The sequence below is a fragment of the Rhinopithecus roxellana genome, chromosome 4, assembly GCF_007565055.1.
Source record: "Rhinopithecus roxellana isolate Shanxi Qingling chromosome 4, ASM756505v1, whole genome shotgun sequence".
NCBI lineage: Eukaryota > Metazoa > Chordata > Mammalia > Primates > Cercopithecidae > Rhinopithecus > Rhinopithecus roxellana.
Genome location: NC_044552.1, coordinates 12,559,493 through 12,566,149, shown reverse-complemented (window position 1 = coordinate 12,566,149; position 6,657 = coordinate 12,559,493). Strand labels below are relative to the sequence as shown.

The 6,657-nt window shown below is 42.1% G+C and overlaps 1 pseudogene; it reads right to left on the bottom strand.

Annotated features, from left to right (window-relative positions):
- Positions 1 to 1,541: 1,541 nt before the first annotated feature.
- LOC104676836 lies at positions 1,542 to 4,802 on the bottom strand (annotated as a pseudogene).
- Positions 4,803 to 6,657: the final 1,855 nt, after the last annotated feature.

Here is a 6,657-nt window from a genome sequence, read left to right as displayed (position 1 = left end):
CTTAAGAAGGCCACCTTTGTGTTCGTAAGATAATCTGCATATTGTCATAATATTTGCTTAACTAACTACATAATCCACCCTCAGGACATTTTCATATTAAATGCCCATTATTTCTTAAACTTGCCCTTTTCTTCTCACGTGTCAATAGACATTGATTCTCATGAGGCAATTCTTTCAACAAGCACTTATTGAACACTGACAGTGCTAGACTTTTCAGAATACTGATGGTCAGGCCCTTCCCTGAGAGATGATTTTAGACTAAGGATGCATGGTTTGGGGAGCCTATGAGCAATGGTTCTCATACCTGTTACACATTAGCATCACCTCGAAAGCTTTTGCAAAGGCCGGGGCCCAGGATGCACCCAGACCAGGTGATTGACTGTTTCTAAGGATGGGACTTAGGCCTGTAGTTTTCAAAGCTCCCCAAGTGATTTTAATGTGCAGGACGGGTTGAGAACCAGTGCCAGAAAACAATGATTCTCATCAAATTGGCTGCATATGAGAATCATCCAGGGACATTTTTAAAATAAATTAAACAACCTGGGCCCCACCCCAGAACAAATGAGTCAGAATCTTTGGAAGAGGGATCTGGGCAACTGTATGTTTTCCACAGCTCCTTCATGTAATCCGATACATGGCAAGTATTGAGAATCATTGCTACAGGCAATCTAGTGAATGAGAAAATCTGGAGTTGAACCCATTTCTGGCTCTTTAGCTTTGCAAGGCACGCATAGCTGTAGGATGAAGAGTTACCTCTGAGCGGCCGTGTTGGGTAATGGTAACAGCAGGGCTGAGAACCTGAAGGCATGGGTCAAGTCTTGGCTTTGCCATATAACATTTGCTCTGCAATGTCGCACAAATCACAGAACTTCTCTGGGTTGGGAGTCCTGTCTACCTGTCTAAAAATCCAGTGCTCTTTCTGCCATACCTACTGTTTTTAGACTTTTTTCCTACCTTAATTGATATTTTACTTTTTTTTTGTGATCAGTAAATAGACCTAATGATTCATTTGTATATAGTTCTTTTATTTTTTCCAAACCTCCAAGTAGTATTTATCCCAGATTCCAAACTCTCCTGTGGCCTGAAAAATATTTAGTCTATTGGAAACATTCAGCAAGCTCTTTACAAAAATGACTGCAGTATCTTCAACACATTTTAGTTGCACTCATAGTTTGTTCCAGTCGTGTGCAAGTTTAATGTACAATTCTATATCACATAATGGAACATCTTTAACAACAAAACCTCCCCGTGCCCAAGGTCATGGACAGGAGAAGAAGGGAATGAATTTCTACTTTATGCATATTCTAGGGAACAATACTGTGGCTATCATTTACCCTTTTGAGCACTCTTGATTTTGGTCATTTATAATAGAACATGAGAAACAGTGATAGTGAATACAAATGAGTACTAACCGAATTCCTAGGCTGCTAGCAGAAAATAAAATTTAAAGTCCCTTGCCACACTCACAAAGGTGGCAATAACTATATATAAGAAAAAGACTATAAACTTATAGAAAAGATAAATTCTGGCTTCTAAACAAATTACAAAATAGATTTTGCCTTTAGCCTTGAGTGTGACACAGAAAAATGTAAGCCTGTAGACCTAGTTGCCAAAAGACACTTATCCTCCTCAGCCCAGGTATGAATTTCAAGTTTGACCTGAGCCAGTTTGATCTTCAAGTTTTCTCCAAGTTTGTCCATGAACTCAAACATATTCAAGTAGTCAGAACATTGCGCACTGAGTAAACCTTTAATGCAAGCAGCCAAGTCCTCGGTCATGAAACCAGCCTCAATTGTCTCAATACAGACTTCTTCCAAAGCATTTGCAAAGAAGGCAAGCTCTTTATTGCTATCAATCTTTGCCCTGAGGGCCAACCCTCTGGTCCAGGCAAAAATGGAAGCAATGGGATTGGTGGACGTGTCCTGGCCCTTCTGGGACATGTGGTAGTGACGGGTTACAGTCCAGTGGGCAGCCTCTGCTTCTACTGTCTTGCCATGTGGACACACCAGCACACTGGTCATCATGCCAAGAGAGACATACCCTTGAGCCACAGAGTCTGACTGCATGTCACCATCATAGTTTTTACAGGCCCAGATGAAGCCTCCTTCTGATTTCATAGCTTGGACCACCATGTCATCGATGAGCCTATGCTCATACAAGATCTTTTGGGCTTCAAATTGGGACTTGTACTGCTTGTCATATATCTCCTAAAAGATGTCTTTAAAACGTCCATCATATTTCTTCAAAACAGTGTTTTAGTGCTCAGATACAAAGACCAACCCTTAGAGCCATTTGGAAGGAACTGTGTGCAAAATCTTTAATTGACTTATCTTGATTATACATCCCCATGGCAACACTATCATCCTCTTCCAAGTTATGTACCAGGTATGTCACCTTTTGGGTGCTGTCACTCAGTGTGTAGGTTAGCTCTACTTTTCCAGGCCCAGGAACAACAAAATAAGTTGCTCTGTATTGATCCCCATAAGCATGACGACCTACAATGGTGGGTTTTACCCATCCACTCACAAGCCAGGGGATATTTTTGCAGATAATGGCTTCTCTGAAGACTGTGCCACCCAGAATAATATTTTGGATGGTGCCATTTGGTGATTTCCACGTTTGTTTCAACTTGAACTCCTCAACTCTTTTCTCATCAGGGATGATAGTGGCATACTTGACACCAATGTTATACTTTTTTATAGCTTCTGCAGCATCTGTGGTGACCTGGTGGTTGGTGGTATCACGATTCTCTATGCCTAAATCATAGCTATGTAGATCCAGTTCCACATAGGGAAAAATGAGTTTCTCTTGAATCAATTCCCAAATGATTTGTGTCATTTCATCTCCTTGAATCTCTACCACAGAACTGCCACTGATTTGTTTAGATATTTTGACTTTAATAAACTTTGAAACTGAATCAATTTTTTAAAATTATTTTTTATTTTTTTTGAGACGGAGTTTTGCTCTTGTTGCCCAGGCTAGAGTGCAATGGCATGATCTCAGCTCACTGCAAACCTCCACCTCCAGGGGTTCAAGTGATTCTCCTGCCTCTGCCTCCCAAGTAGCTGAGATTGCAGGCATGCGCCACCACGCCTGGCTAACTTTGCATTTTTGGTAGAGACGGGGTTTCTCCATGTTGGTCAGGCTGGTCTCAAACTCCTGACCTCAGGTGGTCTGCCCACCTCAGCCTTCCAAAGTGCTGGAATTACAGGTGAGAACCACCATGCCCCGCCAACAGTGAATCAATTTCTTATCACCCCAATTCCTTCCAGTCTTGCAGACTTAACTGAATGTAGTTTATCTCCTGCCGGGATGATATGCTGACGAGGACCTGGGGCGCCACAGCTGCTCACATACTCAGACTCACACACACAGGCTAGCAATCCCAAACCGGACTCCCGCTGCCTTGGTTTCTGACACAGCCTCTGCAGAAACCCTGTATGTAGTTCTTAACGGCAAGTACTGAAAATATAAAAAGCTATGCAACTGTAATTCTTTTCCAAACAGTTATTCTATTGACTTTTTAGCTTACAATTTGGAGACAAATTTTTTTTTTAGAAAGAGGTTTTCAAATGCCATTATCTTAAAACATTGAAAATTTGTTTGGTCTAAAATTTGACTAATTCACGATTTAATATAGATACTACATGCTCAAACCTGTCCAATCTTTCACAACACATTGATAAAATTATTAGGAAAAATTGGATTACCAGGAACGAAGGTGCCACGGAGGACACCGAAGTCCGTCAGGGAACCGAGATCAGGGAATAGTTTTATAAATAATTTTAGTAAAAGACAAGGGAACAAAGCTAAGCAGTATAAAATGTTTACAAGTTAATTGCATGATCACGACTTGAAATTGCCATTTGATTGTGCTACTTTTTTTTTTTTTTTTTTGAAACAGGGTTTCCCTCTGTGGCCCAGGCTGGAATGCAGCGACCTGGTGCATCTCAGCTCACTGCAACCTCTGTGTCCCGGGCTCGGGTGATTCTCTTGAGTAGCTGGGACTATAGGCATGCACCACCATGCCCGGCTAATTTCTCTATTTTTAGTAGAGACAGGATTTCTCTTTGCTGCCCAGGCTGGTCCCAAACCCCTGGGCTCAAGTGATCCACCAGCCTCGGCCTCCCAAAGGTCTGGGATTAGAGACACGCACCACCATACCCAGTCTGATCGTGCTTCTCGTTATGGGAAGTTGGAAACTGCCAGCACAGCTTCCACCACCTCCCCTCCCACATCCGCAGACTATAGTCAATATCTCCCTTAATTTGATTTCCACTTATTCTATGAATAGCTAAATTGAAAAATGTATGATGTATATAGAAAAATATACAACCAGGGTGGGGAAGGGGCGTTAAATAAAAGAAAAAGAAATCTAATGCCAGGCCATGACCTTATTTCTTTAAAAAAGTATTTACACTTATCCAAAACAATTTTTTTTTAAGGGATGGGGTAGGTTTCCTGCTTCTTACAAGTGTGTTTCTAGAACTACTAAAAACTTGCATTTAAAAAATAGTTTGTAAAATGGCTCTTCTGGCTTCTGCAAGAAGGCAATGCTGAGATAATCGAGGGTACTCGGTTGAGGATACTCACCAGATTTGCCTGCTTTCTCTCCTGCTTCACCAAAGTCTGGCCTCTTCTGGTTTTAGCATCTTCATTTTCTGCAGGTGAGTCTGATTTCGTAGTTTTGCTCCTCCTTTCCCTTTTGTTTACACTTTCTCACTTTTATTGTCTGCATATTTTAAAATCAGTTCCAGCATCTGCAGGAGCAGGTTTGGATACCATCCTGCCAGTCTCTCCATGACTGTTTCTTGAACTGAACTGCTCCTTTTCCCCGGCTTCCTGGCAGAGGCAGTGTTCCAGGATGGCACTGCGAGGGCCTCTGCAGAGCTGCACTGGCTGCAATTCTTACCACCCCTAAGCTGCTGGGACCCTTAAAACTTCTTAAAAGCATCAAAACTCCTTTTTACTTGTGCAACCTTGCACAGAATCCTGATATTTCATAGGGATAGAGCTGTACCTGTCCCTGTTAAAGTGGGAGTAAGTACATTTCTGTGGAATGCTCATACCCTCGACCTGAAAATTCCACCAGTCATCGTGATGCTGACAGATTTTTTTACCTCTGAATATGATAAATGATTAAGAATACTTTGGGGGATTTTCTTTTCATAAAGATAAATTACCAGTCACTTCTCCCAATTCTTTTTATTTTTTATTTTTATTAATCTAATTTTACAGAGATGGAGTCTCACTGCGTTGCCCAGGCTGGCCTCAAACTCCTGAGCTCAAGGAAGCCTCCCACCTTGACCTCCCAAAGTGCTGGGATTATAGAAATGAGCCACTATGCCCAAGCTCCCAATTCTCAAAGTTGGAGACAACAGGGGGAAAAGGCAACATTGATGGTGAGGAGCTTGGGAACCAATAGCCCTCATGTTCCTGTCTGCTCATGTCAGTGAGGGAGGGGATCCTTGGTGGAATGCCTCACGTGAGAGGCAGGAGTCAAAATCTGACGGGGTAAGAACACAGGACCCCGGCGGGCCCACGGTGTATTGACCTCCTTTATCCATAAAGGGTGAGGTGGAAAGTGAGAGGAAGGAGCATTTCCTCCTGAGAGAATAGGGTTGTGACAGAGCCATATTGGACCTGGTCATCCCTGACAGTCCATCAGGTACTGCATAAGACCAACAGAAACTACTCACTGAGCCATCCCTATTAGGTGACCCGTGACCTTGATTAATGACCACTAATCTGTGTTCATTGTTTACCAGCAGGTTAATAAGCCTTTAGTAATACCAGAGAAGAAAACAATTAGGAAAGTACAGGCTAGATGACTGTATGACCTGCAGAGAGCCTAGACTTTTATCTGGCCCATCAGTTTGGGCTCTATACTAAGTGTAGCCCAATATTTCCTTTAATAATTATGTAGGATTAACGTCTCATCTCCCTTGGTAGCTCCAAACACTTGACTTATGATTAGGCTCTCTTTCTCTTCATTGCTAGAATTCTATCCATTACCACTCTTGTTAAAGAATATATATATATACAAGTTTTGAAATTGCTTATGTTTTTATAGAGATTCAATTGCCAGCGAAATAATCTTGAAATTTCTAGATAGCACTGGGCGTGGTGGCTCACGCCTGTAATCCAAGCACTTTGGGAGGCCAAATTGGGAGGATCACTTGAGTCCAGGAGTTTGAGACCAGCCTGGGCCATATGGCAAAAGCCTATCTCTACAAAAAATACAAAAATTAGCCAGATGTGCTGGCAGGCACCTGTAGTCCCAGCTCCTTGGGAGGCTGAGGTAGGAGGGATCACCTGAGCTCAGAGAGTTTGAGGCTGCAGTGAGCTGTGATTGTGCCACTGCACTCCTTTGGGTGACAGAGTGAGACCCTATCTCAAAACAAAACAAAACAAAACAAAACAAAACAAAACAAAACAAAACAAATGTCTATGTAGGCATTTTGAGTGAACTAAAGTGCGATATTCGTATAGAAATATATACAGATCATTAAGTACAGAGTGGGATGAATTTTCTCACTCATCAACACACCATGTCCCCAGGTCAAGAAACAAAACATTACTGTCATCCCAGAAGTCCCCTATTTGGACCCTTTCAGTCACTCCCCACCCAATGTAACCATTATCCTAATTCTTCTT